At 51.0% G+C, this 14,531-nt stretch overlaps 1 pseudogene; it reads right to left on the bottom strand.

Annotated features, from left to right (window-relative positions):
• Positions 1 to 12,572, bottom strand: part of LOC124035356 — a 37,743-nt pseudogene extending 25,171 nt beyond the window's left edge.
• Positions 12,573 to 14,531: the final 1,959 nt, after the last annotated feature.

Genomic DNA, 14,531 nt, shown 5'->3' with positions numbered 1-14,531 from the left:
CCTGTGTCCTTTCCACCTCTAGACTTCCCCTGTGTCCTGTTTCCACCTCTAGACTTAGACTTCCCTGTGTCCTGTTTCCACCTCTAGACTTCCCCTGTTTCCTGTTTCCACCTCTAGACTTCCCCTGTGTCCACCTCTGACTTCCCCTGTGCGCACCCTAGACTTATCCACCTCTTCCATCCACCTCTAGACTTCCCCTGTTTCCACCTCTAGACTTCCCCTGTGTCCTGTTTCCACCTCTAGACTTCCCCTGTTTCCTGTTTCCACTTCCCCTGTTTCCCACCTCTAGACTTCCCCTGTGTCCTGTGTTCACCTCTAGACTTCCCTCTAGACTTCCCCTGTGTCCTGTTTCCACCTCTAGACTTCCCTGTTTCCTGTTTCCTAGACTTCCCCTCCACCTCTAGACTTCCCCTGTGTCCTATATCCACCTCTAGACTTCCCTGTTTCCTATATCCACTCTAGACTTCCCCTGTGTCCTGTTTCCAACTCTAGACTTCCCCTGTGTCCTGTTTCCACCTCTAGACTTCCCTGTGGCCTATCCACCTCTAGACTTCCCCTGTGTCCACCTGTTTCCACCTCTAGACTTCCCCTTTCCTGTTTCCACCTCCTAGACACCCCCTGTTTCCACCTCTAGACTTCCCCTGTGTCCTGTTTCCACCCTAGACTTCCCCTGTTTCCTGTACTTCCTGTGTCCTGTTTCACCTCTAGACTTCCCCCCTGTATCCACCTCTAGACTTCCCCTGTTTCCACCTCTAGACTTCCCCTGTCCTGTATCCACCTCTAGACTTCCCCTGTTGTCCTGTATCCACCTCTAGACTTCCCCTGTTTCCACCCTAGACTTCCCCTGTGTCCTGTATCCACCTCTAGACTTCCCCTGTGTTTCCACCTCTAGACTTCCCCCTGTTTCCACCTCTAGACTTCCCCTGTGTCCTGTATCCACCTCTAGACTTCCCCTGTGTCCTGTTTCCACCTCTAGACTTCCCCTGTGTCCTGTTTCCACCTCTAGACTTCCCCTGTTTCCACCTCTAGACTTCCCCTGTCCTGTTTCCACCTCTAGACTTCCCCTGTTATCCACCTCTAGACTTCCCCTGTGTCCTGTTTCCACCTCTAGACTTCCCCTGTGTCCTGTATCCTGCCTTCCCCTTTCCCACCTCTAGACTTCCCCTGTCCTGTTTCCACCTCTAGACTTCCCCTGTGTCCTGTATCCACCTCTAGACTTCCCCTGTGTCCTGTTTCCACCTCTAGACTTCCCCTGTGTCCTGTATCCACCTCTAGACTTCCCTGTCCCCTTTTCCACCTCTAGACTTCCCTGTGTCCTGTTTCCACCTCTAGACTTCCCCTGTTTCCACCTCTAGACTTCCCCTGTGTCCTGCATCCACCTCTAGACTTCCCCTGTGTCCCCCTAGACTTCCACCTCCTAGACTTCCCCTGTGCCCTGTTTCCACCTCTAGACTTCCCCTGTGTCCTGTTTCCACCTCTAGACTTCCCCTGTTTCCTATATCCACCTCTAGACTTCCCCTGTGTCCTGTTTCCACCTCTAGACTTCCCCTGACTTCCCCTGTGTCTCTGACTTCCTGTGTCCTGTTTCCACCTCTAGACTTCCCCCCTGTTTCCACACTCTAGACTTCCCCTGTGTCCTGTTTCCACCTCTAGACTTCCCCTGTGTCCTGTTTCCACCTCTAGACTTCCCCTGTGTCCTGTTTCCACCTCTAGACTTCCCCTGTGTCCTGTATCCACCTCTAGACTTCCCCTGTTTCTAGACTTCCCCTGTTTCCACCTCTAGAGTATCCACCTCTAGACTTCCCCTGTTTCCTATATCCACCTCTAGACTTCCCCTGTTTCCACCTCTGTCCTGTTTCCAACTCTAGACTTCCCCTGTGTCCTGTATCCACCTCTAGACTTCCCCTGTGTCCTGTATCCACCTCTAGACTTCCCTCCTGTGTCCACCTCTAGACTTCCCCCCTGTGTCCTGTATCCACCTCTAGAAATCCTATATCCCCTGTTTCCACCTCTAGACTTCCCCTGTGTCCTGTTTCCATCCACCTCTAGACTTCCCCCTGTTTCCACCTCTAGACTTCCCCTGTGTCCTGTATCCACCTCTAGACTTCCCCTGTTTCCACCTCTTTCCCTGTGTCCTTTCCAACTAGACTTCCCCTGTTTCCACCTCTAGACTTCCCCTGTCCTTTCCACCTCTAGACTTCCCCTAGACTTCCCCTGTCCTGTTTCCACCTCTAGACTTCCCTTCCCCTGTGTCCTGTTCCACCTCTAGACTTCCCCTGTCCACCCTGTTTCCACCTCTAGGCTTCCCCTGTCCCCTGTTTCCACCTCTAGACTTCCCCTGTGTCCTGTATCCACCTCTAGACTTCCCCTGTTTCCACCTCTAGTCTTCCCCTGTGTCCTGTTTCCACCTCTAGACTTCCCCTGTGTCCCGTATCCACCTCTCTGCTTCCCCTGTCCCCTGTTTTGACCTCTAGACTTCCCCTGTGTCCTATATCCACCTCTAGACTTCCCCTGTATCCTGTATCCACCTCTAGACTTCCCCTGTGTCCTGTTTCCACACCTAGACTTCCCCTGTGTCCTGTATCCACCTCTAGACTTCCCCTGTGTCCACCTCTAGACTTCCCCTGTATCCTGTATCCACTCTAGACTTCCCCTGTATCCTGTATCCACCTCTAGCCTTCCCCTGTATCCTGTGTCCACCTCTAGACTTCCCCTGTGTCCTGTATCCACCTCAAGACTTCCCCTGTATCCTGTATCCACCTCTAGGCTTCCCCTGTCCCCTGTTTCCGACCTCTAGACTTCCCCTGTGTCCTGTATCCACCTCTAGACTTCCCCTGTATCCTGTATCCACCTCTAGACTTCCCCTGTGCCCTGTTTCCACCTCTAGACTTCCCCTGTTTCCACCTCTAGACTTCCCCTGTGTCCTGTATCCACCTCTAGACTCTCCCTGTTTCCACCTCTAGACTTCCCCTGTGTCCTGTTTCCACCTCTAGACTTCCCCTGTGTCCTGTTTCCACCTCTAGACTTCCCCTGTGTCCTGTATCCACCTCTAGACTTCCCCTGTTTCCTATATCCACCTCTAGACTTCCCCTGTGTCCTGTTTCCACCTCTAGACTTCCCCCCTAGACTGTGTCCCCTGTTTCCACCTCTAGACTTCCCCTGTGTCCTGTTTCCACCTCTAGACTTCCCCTGTTTCCTCTAGACTTCCCCTCTGACTTCCACCCTGTGTCCTGTTTCCACCTCTAGACTTCCCCTGTGTCCTGTTTCCACCTCTAGACTTCCCCTGTGTCCTGTTTCCACCTCTAGACTTCCCCTGTGTCCTATATCCACCTCTATACTTCCCCTGTGTCCTGTTTCCACCTCTAGACTTCCCCTGTCCCCTGTTTACACCTCTAGACTTCCCCTGTGTCCACCTCTAGACTTCCCCTGTTTCCACCTCTAGACTTCCCCTGTGCGCACCTCTAGACTTCCCCTGTTTCCACCTCTAGACTTCCCCTGTGCCCTGTTTCCACCTCTAGACTTCGCCTGTGCCCTGTTTCCACCTCTAGACTTCCCCTGTTTCCTATATCCACTTCTAGACTTCCCCTGTGTCCTGTTTCCACACCTAGACTTCCCCTGTGTCTTGTTCCAATACCTAGACTTTCCCTGTTTCCTATATCCACGTCTAGACTTCCCCTGTGTCCTGTTTCCACCTCTAGACTTCCCCTGTGTCCTGTTTCCACCTCTAGACTTCCCCTGTTTCCTATATACACCTCTAGACTTCCCCTGTCCCCTGTTTACACCTCTAGACTTCCCCTGTGTCCTATATCCACCTCTAGACTTCCCCTGTTTCCTATATCCACGTCTAGACTTCCCCTGTGTCCTGTTTCCAACTCTAGACTTCCCCTGTGTCCTGTATCCACCTCTAGACTTCCCCTGTGGCCTGTATCCACCTCTAGACTTCCCTTGTGTCCACCTCTAGACTTCCCCTGTGTCCTGTATCCACCTCTAGAAATCCCCTGTTTCCACCTCTAGACTTCCCCTGTGCCCTGTTTCCATCTCTAGACTTCCCCTGTTTCCACCTCTAGACTTCCCCTGTGTCCTGTATCCACCTCTAGACTTCCCCTGTTTCCACCTCTAGACTTCCCCTGTGTCCTGTTTCCACCTCTAGTCTTCCCCTGTGTCCTGTTTCCACCTCTAGACTTCCCCTGTGTCCTGTATCCACCTCTCGGCTTCCCCTGTCCCCTGTTTCCGACCTCTAGACTTCCCCTGTGTCCTGTATCCACCTCTAGACTTCCCCTGTTTCCACCTCTAGTCTTCCCCTGTGTCCTGTTTCCACCTCTAGACTTCCCCTGTGTCCCGTATCCACCTCTCTGCTTCCCCTGTCCCCTGTTTTGACCTCTAGACTTCCCCTGTGTCCTATATCCACCTATAGACTTCCCCTGTATCCTGTATCCACCTCTAGACTTCCCCTGTGTCCTGTTTCCACACCTAGACTTCCCCTGTGTCCTGTATCCACCTCTAGACTTCCCCTGTGTCCACCTCTAGACTTCCCCTGTATCCTGTATCCACCTCTAGACTTCCCCTGTATCCTGTATCCACCTCTAGCCTTCCCCTGTATCCTGTGTCCACCTCTAGACTTCCCCTGTGTCCTGTATCCACCTCAAGCCTTCCCCTGTATCCTGTATCCACCTCTCGGCTTCCCCTGTCCCCTGTTTCGACCTCTAGACTTCCCCTGTGTCCTATATCCACCTCTAGACTTCCCCTGTATCCTGTATCCACCTCTAGACTTCCCCTGTGCCCTGTTTCCATCTCTAGACTTCCCCTGTTTCCACCTCTAGACTTCCCCTGTGTCCTGTATCCACCTCTAGACTTCCCCTGTTTCCACCTCTAGACTTCCCCTGTGTCCTGTTTCCACCTCTAGTCTTCCCCTGTGTCCTGTTTCCACCTCTAGACTTCCCCTGTGTCCTGTATCCACCTCTCGGCTTCCCCTGTTTCCTATATCCACCTCTATACTTCCCCTGTGTCCTGTTTCCACCTCTAGACTTCCCCTGTCCCCTGTTTACACCTCTAGACTTCCCCTGTGTCCTATATACACCTCTAGACTTCCTCTGTATCCTGTATCCACCTCTAGACTTCCCCTGTGTCCTGTTTCCACACCTAGACTTCCCCTGTGTCCTGTTTCCACACCTAGACTTCCCCTGTGACCTGTTTCCACCTCTAGACTTCCCCTGTGTCCTGTATCCACCTCTAGACTTCCCTTGTGTCCACCTCTAGACTTTCCCTGAGACCTGTTTCCACCTCTAGACTTCCCCTGTGTCCACCTCTAGACTTCCCCTGTTTCCACCTCTAGACTTCCCCTGTGCGCACCTCTAGACTTCCCCTGTTTCCACCTCTAGACTTCCCCTGTGCCCTGTTTCCACCTCTAGACTTCGCCTGTGCCCTGTTTCCACCTCTAGACTTCCCCTGTTTCCTATATCCACTTCTAGACTTCCCCTGTGTCCTGTTTCCACACCTAGACTTCCCCTGTGTCTTGTTCCAATACCTAGACTTTCCCTGTTTCCTATATCCACGTCTAGACTTCCCCTGTGTCCTGTTTCCACCTCTAGACTTCCCCTGTGTCCTGTTTCCACCTCTAGACTTCCCCTGTTTCCTATATACACCTCTAGACTTCCCCTGTCCCCTGTTTACACCTCTAGACTTCCCCTGTGTCCTATATCCACCTCTAGACTTCCCCTGTTTCCTATATCCACGTCTAGACTTCCCCTGTGTCCTGTTTCCAACTCTAGACTTCCCCTGTGTCCTGTATCCACCTCTAGACTTCCCCTGTGGCCTGTATCCACCTCTAGACTTCCCTTGTGTCCACCTCTAGACTTCCCCTGTGTCCTGTATCCACCTCTAGAAATCCCCTGTTTCCACCTCTAGACTTCCCCTGTGCCCTGTTTCCATCTCTAGACTTCCCCTGTTTCCACCTCTAGACTTCCCCTGTGTCCTGTATCCACCTCTAGACTTCCCCTGTTTCCACCTCTAGTCTTCCCCTGTGTCCTGTTTCCACCTCTAGACTTCCCCTGTGTCCCGTATCCACCTCTCTGCTTCCCCTGTCCCCTGTTTTGACCTCTAGACTTCCCCTGTGTCCTATATCCACCTATAGACTTCCCCTGTATCCTGTATCCACCTCTAGACTTCCCCTGTGTCCTGTTTCCACACCTAGACTTCCCCTGTGTCCTGTATCCACCTCTAGACTTCCCCTGTGTCCACCTCTAGACTTCCCCTGTATCCTGTATCCACCTCTAGACTTCCCCTGTATCCTGTATCCACCTCTAGCCTTCCCCTGTATCCTGTGTCCACCTCTAGACTTCCCCTGTGTCCTGTATCCACCTCAAGCCTTCCCCTGTATCCTGTATCCACCTCTCGGCTTCCCCTGTCCCCTGTTTCGACCTCTAGACTTCCCCTGTGTCCTATATCCACCTCTAGACTTCCCCTGTATCCTGTATCCACCTCTAGACTTCCCCTGTGCCCTGTTTCCATCTCTAGACTTCCCCTGTTTCCACCTCTAGACTTCCCCTGTGTCCTGTATCCACCTCTAGACTTCCCCTGTTTCCACCTCTAGACTTCCCCTGTGTCCTGTTTCCACCTCTAGTCTTCCCCTGTGTCCTGTTTCCACCTCTAGACTTCCCCTGTGTCCTGTATCCACCTCTCGGCTTCCCCTGTTTCCTATATCCACCTCTATACTTCCCCTGTGTCCTGTTTCCACCTCTAGACTTCCCCTGTCCCCTGTTTACACCTCTAGACTTCCCCTGTGTCCTATATACACCTCTAGACTTCCTCTGTATCCTGTATCCACCTCTAGACTTCCCCTGTGTCCTGTTTCCACACCTAGACTTCCCCTGTGTCCTGTTTCCACACCTAGACTTCCCCTGTGACCTGTTTCCACCTCTAGACTTCCCCTGTGTCCTGTATCCACCTCTAGACTTCCCTTGTGTCCACCTCTAGACTTTCCCTGAGACCTGTTTCCACCTCTAGACTTCCCCTGTGTCCACCTCTAGACTTCCCCTGTTTCCACCTCTAGACTTCCCCTGTGCGCACCTCTAGACTTCCCCTGTTTCCACCTCTAGACTTCCCCTGTGCCCTGTTTCCACCTCTAGACTTCGCCTGTGCCCTGTTTCCACCTCTAGACTTCCCCTGTTTCCTATATCCACTTCTAGACTTCCCCTGTGTCCTGTTTCCACACCTAGACTTCCCCTGTGTCTTGTTCCAATACCTAGACTTTCCCTGTTTCCTATATCCACGTCTAGACTTCCCCTGTGTCCTGTTTCCACCTCTAGACTTCCCCTGTGTCCTGTTTCCACCTCTAGACTTCCCCTGTTTCCTATATACACCTCTAGACTTCCCCTGTCCCCTGTTTACACCTCTAGACTTCCCCTGTGTCCTATATCCACCTCTAGACTTCCCCTGTTTCCTATATCCACGTCTAGACTTCCCCTGTGTCCTGTTTCCAACTCTAGACTTCCCCTGTGTCCTGTATCCACCTCTAGACTTCCCCTGTGGCCTGTATCCACCTCTAGACTTCCCTTGTGTCCACCTCTAGACTTCCCCTGTGTCCTGTATCCACCTCTAGAAATCCCCTGTTTCCACCTCTAGACTTCCCCTGTGCCCTGTTTCCATCTCTAGACTTCCCCTGTTTCCACCTCTAGACTTCCCCTGTGTCCTGTATCCACCTCTAGACTTCCCCTGTTTCCACCTCTAGACTTCCCCTGTGTCCTGTTTCCACCTCTAGTCTTCCCCTGTGTCCTGTTTCCACCTCTAGACTTCCCCTGTGTCCTGTATCCACCTCTCGGCTTCCCCTGTCCCCTGTTTCGACCTCTAGACTTCCCCTGTGTCCTGTATCCACCTCTAGACTTCCCCTGTTTCCACCTCTAGTCTTCCCCTGTGTCCTGTTTCCACCTCTAGACTTCCCCTGTGTCCCGTATCCACCTCTCTGCTTCCCCTGTCCCCTGTTTTGACCTCTAGACTTCCCCTGTGTCCTATATCCACCTATAGACTTCCCCTGTATCCTGTATCCACCTCTAGACTTCCCCTGTGTCCTGTTTCCACACCTAGACTTCCCCTGTGTCCTGTATCCACCTCTAGACTTCCCCTGTGTCCACCTCTAGACTTCCCCTGTATCCTGTATCCACCTCTAGACTTCCCCTGTATCCTGTATCCACCTCTAGCCTTCCCCTGTATCCTGTGTCCACCTCTAGACTTCCCCTGTGTCCTGTTTCCACACCTAGACTTCCCCTGTGTCCTGTATCCACCTCTCGGCTTCCCCTGTCCCCTGTTTCGACCTCTAGACTTCCCCTGTGTCCTGTTTCCACACCTAGACTTCCCCTGTGTCCTGTATCCACCTCTCGGCTTCCCCTGTCCCCTGTTTCGACCTCTAGACTTCCCCTGTGTCCTATATCCACCTCTAGACTTCCCCTGTATCCTGTATCCACCTCTAGACTTCCCCTGTGTCCTGTTTCCACACCTAGACTTCCCCTGTGTCCTGTATCCACCTCTAGACTTCCCCTGTGTCCACCTCTAGACTTCCCCTGTATCCTGTGTCCACCTCTAGACTTCCTCTGTGTCCTGTTTCCACACCTAGACTTCCCCTGTGTCCTGTATCCACCTCTAGACTTCCCCTGTTTCCACCTCTAGACTTCCCCTGTTTCCACCTCCAGACTCACCCTGTGTCCTATTTCCACCTCTAGACTTCCCCTGTGTCCACCTCTAGAATTCCACTGTGTCCTGTATCCACCTCTAGACTTCCCCTGTTTCCACCTGTAGACTTCCCCTGTGTCCTATATCCACCTCTCGACTTCCCCTGACCCCTGTTTCGACCTCTAGACTTCCCCTGTATCCTGTGTCCACCTCTAGACTTCCCCTGTGTCCTATATCCACCTCTAGCCTTCCCCTGTATCCTGTGTCCACCTCTAGACTTCCCCTGTGTCCTGTTTCCACACCTAGACTTCCCCTGTGTCCTGTATCCACCTCTAGACTTTCCCCTGTTTCCACCTCTAGACTTCCCCTGTTTCCACCTCCAGACTCACCCTGTGTCCTGTTTCCACCTCTAGACTTCCCCTGTGTCCTGTATCCACCTCTAGACTTCCCCTGTGACCTGTTTCCACCTCTAGACTTCCCCTGTTTCCACCTCTAGACTTCCCCTGTGTCCTGTATCCACCTCTAGACTTCCCCTGTGACCTGTTTCCACCTCTAGACTTTCCCTGTGTCCACCTCTAGACTTCCCCTGGGTCCTGTATCCACCTCTAGACTTCCCCTGTTTCCACCTCTAGAATTCCCCCGTGTCCACCTCTAGACTTCCCCTGTATCCTGTATCCATCTCTAGACTTCCCCTGTATCCTGTATCCACCTCTAGCCTTCCCCTGTGTCCTGTATCCACCTCTAGACTTCCTCTGTATCCTGTGTCCATCTCTAGACTTCCCCTGTATCCATCTCTAGACTTCCCCTGTGTCCACCTCTAGACTTCCCCTGTATCCTGTATCCACCTCTAGACTTCCCCTGTATCCTGTATCCACCTCTATCCTTCCCCTGTGTCCTGTATCCACCTCTAGACTTCCTCTGTATCCTGTGTCCACCTCTAGACTTCCCCTGGGTCCTGTATCCACCTCTAGACTTCCTCTGTATCCTGTATCCACCTCTAGACTTCCCCTGTTTCCACCTCTAGACTTCCCCTGTTTCCACCTCCAGACTCACCCTGTGTCCTGTTTCCACCTCTAGACTTCCCCTGTGTCCACCTCTAGCCTTCCCCTGTGTCCTGTTTCCACCTCTAGACTTCCCCTGTGTCCTTTTTCCACCTCTAGACTTCCCCTGTGTCCTGTTTCCACCTCTAGACTTCCCCTGTGTCCTGTTTCCACCTCTAGACTTTCCCTGTGTCCACCACTAGACTTCCCCTGTGTCCTGTATCCACATCTAGACTTTCTCTGTGTCCACCTCTAGACTTCCCCTGTATCCTGTATCCACCTCTAGACTTCCCCTGTGTCCACCTCTAGACTTCCCCTGTATCCTGTATCCACCTCTAGACTTCCCCTGTATCCTGTATCCACCTCTAGACTTCCCCTGTGTCCACCTCTAGACTTCCCCTGTATCCTGTATCCACCTCTAGACTTCCCCTGTGTCCACCTCTAGACTTCCCCTGTATCCTGTATCCACCTCTAGACTTCCCCTGTGTCCTGTTTCCAACTCTGTACTTCCCCTGTGTCTGTCTGTCTTCAATGCCATTTAACTCTGCAAGGTTACCCTACAACGTTAGAGTCTGTCTTCAATGCCATTTAACTCTACAAGGTTACCCTACAACGTTAGAGTCTGTCTTCAATGCCATTTCACTCTGCAAGGTTACCCTACAACGTTAGAGTCTGTCTTCAATGCCATTTAACTCTACAAGGTTACCCTACAACGTTAGAGTCTGTCTTCAATGCCATTTAACTCTACAAGGTTACCCTACAACGTTAGTCTGTCTTCAATGCCATTTAACTCTGCAAGGTTACCCTACACCCTACAACGTTAGAGTCTGTCTTCAATGCCATTTAACTCTGCAAGGTTACCCTACAATGTTTAAAAAGCAACTCCCATTTGAAAAGCAACCCTCTGAGAACTACCAAACCTCTCATAAATGGACCTGGTATAGATAATGATGAGATGTAAGGTAGTGTGGGATGGCTGAAAACACACATGGAGTGGGTAGTGATGTCATCAGAAGGAGACAGTTAGTTGAGGACACAGAGCCAATATGAAGGGCATGTTTGTCTGTGGCAGTTCTAAATGTTCGCGTAGAATGTGGACATGTTTGGCAGTAATGGAGGAAGTGTTCTACTGAAACAGGAAGTTCACGCTGAGCTTAACAAGTCCCTGATGGCGTGGAGAGGTCAAAGGGGAATCCTTCTACTTCCCTCTACTGTAGTTCATACTGGACACGGAGAGGTCAAAGGGGAATCCTTCTACTTCCCTCTACTGTAGTTCATACTGGACACGGAGAGGTCAAAGGGGAATCCTTCTACTTCCCTCTACTGTAGTTCATACTGGACACGGAGAGGTCAAAGGGGAATCCTTCTACTTCCCTCTACTGTAGTTCATACTGGACACGGAGAGGTCAAAGGGGAATCCTTCTACTTCCCTCTACTGTAGTTCATACTGGACACGGAGTGGTCAAAGGGGAATCCTTCTACTTCCCTGTACTGTAGTTCATACTGGACACGGAGAGGTCAAAGGGGAATCCTTCTACTTCCCTGTACTGTAGTTCATACTGGACACGGAGAGGTCAAAGGGGAATCCTTCTACTTCCCTGTACTGTAGTTCATACTGGACACGGAGAGGTCAAAGGGGAATCCTTCTACTTCCCTGTACTGTAGTTCATACTGGACACGGAGAGGTCAAAGGGGAATCCTTCTACTTCCCTGTACTGTAGTTCATACTGGACACGGAGAGGTCAAAGGGGAATCCTTCTACTTCCCTGTACTGTAGTTCATACTGAACACAACACATTGTCAGTTAGATCATCCACTACGTCCCTTTTGCGCCTCCTCAACTAAGTCATTATTTTCTTTAAGCAGAGAATATGCACATGACAGATGATCTTTTGGAATGGCCGTGACATCATAGCTTCCGTTTTATTGTGATGTAAATGACCATGGAAATCAGCGAGGTATTACAGTTCATCAAGCTCATATCCAACTGTTATATCAGAATGGGACGTCCCATCCTGATGTGGCCACGGAGTGAAATGCAGTATTACCTTTCCTATTGGAAAGAATATCGCTTTATACCATTAAAATATCACACTCCCCCCCCCCCCCAAAAAAAGTATTTCTTATATATATGAAGAAGACCTCATTTCTCCTCCTAGACTCTGAGTTTACAGCTCGACAGACACAGCACTGCAAGGAGAACAAACATGGAAATAAATGGGCTCTTTAGTGTTAACGAGCAGTGATGTTGTTCCAGCAGTACCTGTCCTCTTCACTGCAAGGAGAACAAACATGGAAATAAATGGGCTCTTTAGTTTTAACGAGCAGTGATGTTGTTCCAGCAGTACCTGTCCTCTTCACTGCAAGGAGAACAAACATGGAAATAAATGGGCTCTTTAGTTTTAACGAGCAGTGATGTTGTTCCAGCAGTACCTGTCCTCTTCACTGCAAGGAGAACAAACATGGAAATAAATGGGCTCTTTAGTTTTAACGAGCAGTGATGTTGTTCCAGCAGTACCTGTCCTCTTCACTGCAAGGAGAACAAACATGGAAATAAATGGGCTCTTTAGTTTTAACGAGCAGTGATGTTGTTCCAGCAGTACCTGTCCTCTTCACTGCAGAACAACTCAACATGTAAAATGGGACGTCATTTCATTTGACTTTCAAAGGTGAAATAGACAACACATTACAATAAATGACCCCACAAAAAATCAACCAAATATTTTCTTACCAGACTTGGCATTCCCTTGGCATTAAAGTCAATCAAAAAATTATACAGAATTGAGATCCAATATCCAGGGAAAGAGAGTTGTAAAGGCAGATTCCACATATCAGTTTATCTATCAGCCGGCAGTTTTACAGACCAGGGGATTAGTCTCCAACGTCAATGACCCCCCCCCCCCCCCTCCCACACGCACACACACATACACACACAAACACACACACCCCATCCCTCCCCACACAGGCCTCCACCCTCCCCCTGCTTAACAACATGGTACAGTCCAGCCAGGTTATACAGCTACAGGCTCCTCCCCACACAGGCCTCCACCCTCCCCCTGCTTAACAACATGGTACAGTCCAGCCAGATTATACAGCTACAGGCTCCTCCCCACACAGGCCTCCACTCTCCCCCTGCTTAACAACTTGGTACAGTCCAGCCAGGTTATACAGCTACAGGCTCCACCCACACAGGCCTCCACCCTCCCCCTGCCTAACAACTTGGTACAGTCCAGCCAGGTTATACAGCTACAGGCTCCTCCCCACACAGGCCTCCACCCTCCCCCTGCTTAACAACATGGTACAGTCCGGCCAAGTTATACAGCTACAGGCTCCTCCCCACACAGGCCTCCACCCTCCCCCTGCTTAACAACATGGTACAGTCCGGCCAGGATATATAGCTACAGTATGAGTGGGTGGGTAGCCAGATGGGGGTGGGCTCTATAGGTGGCCTAGGAGGATCGCATATCAGCGTTTTATCAACGTATTGGACTGATGGCCAGACTCTCAGGATCAATGAGTCAGACTAACAGGTACAAAAGTGTTCACCTCTCTCTCTCTCTCTGTAGGCTCAAGAACCAGGCCCCAGAGTTCCTCAAATACAGACCACAACAGCTCAACGCAACAGGGGCTACAGCGAGTTTACTACCCCTTCCAGCCTGTCAGTCCACATCCCAGCACCCCTCCAGCATTGGGACTTGGTATGTCCCCCTATGGGACATCTTTGCACCGAGTAGATGTCTTCACTGACATGTCCAACCTCTCCCTGACCCAGTCTGTAAAATCTCCATGTTTCAAGCAGAACACCATAGTCCCTGTCTCTATGACCACCAAGGTAACCTGTCTAAATGACTACCGCCCCGTAGCACTGGCATCTGTAGCCGTGAAGGGCTTTGAAAGGCTGGTCATGGTTCACATCAACACCATCATCCCAGACACTGTGGACCCACTCTAGATCCACAGATGGATCAGTCTCTACTGCTCTGCACACTGGTCTCTAATACCTGGGCAAGAGGAACACCTATACTGTTCATTGACTACAGCTCAGCGTTCAACACCATAGTTGCCCTCAAAGCTCATCACTAAGCTAAGGACACTGGGACTGAACACCTGCCTCTGCAACTGGATCCTGGACTGGACAGGGGTACTGGAGTGATGGAGGTAGATATATATAGGGGGAAGGAGACTGGGGTACTGGAGTGATGGAGGTAGATATGTATAGGGGGAAGGAGACAGGGATACTGGAGTGATGGAGGTAGATATGTATAGGGGGAAGGAGACAGGGATACTGGAGTGATGGAGGTAGATGTGTATAGGGGAAGGAGACAGGGATCCTGGAGTGATGGAGGTAGATATGTATAGGGGTTAGGAGACAGGGATACTGGAGTGATGGAGGTAGATATGTATAGGGGTTAGGAGACAGGGATACTGGAGTGATGGAGGTAGATATGTATAGGGGGAAGGGGATACTGGAGTGATGGAGGTAGATATGTATAGGGGGAAGGGGACAGGGATACTGTAGTGATGGAGGTAGATATGTATAGGGGGAAGGAGACAGGGATACTGGAGTGATGGAGGTAGATATGTATAGGGGGAAGGAGACAGGGATACTGGAGTGATGGAGGTAGATATGTATAGGGGGAAGGAGACAGGGATACTGGAGTGATGGAGGTAGATATGTATAGGGGGAAGGAGACAGGGATACTGGAGTGATGGAGGTAGATATGTATAGGGGTTAGGAGACAGGGATACTGGAGTGATGGAGGTAGATATGTATAGGGGGAAGGAGACAGGGATACTGGAGTGATGGAGGTAGATATGTATAGGGGGAAG

This window comes from Oncorhynchus gorbuscha, linkage group LG05 (assembly GCF_021184085.1).
Source record: "Oncorhynchus gorbuscha isolate QuinsamMale2020 ecotype Even-year linkage group LG05, OgorEven_v1.0, whole genome shotgun sequence".
Taxonomy (NCBI): Eukaryota; Metazoa; Chordata; class Actinopteri; order Salmoniformes; family Salmonidae; genus Oncorhynchus; species Oncorhynchus gorbuscha.
This window is presented reverse-complemented; position numbering and strand designations above follow the sequence as displayed.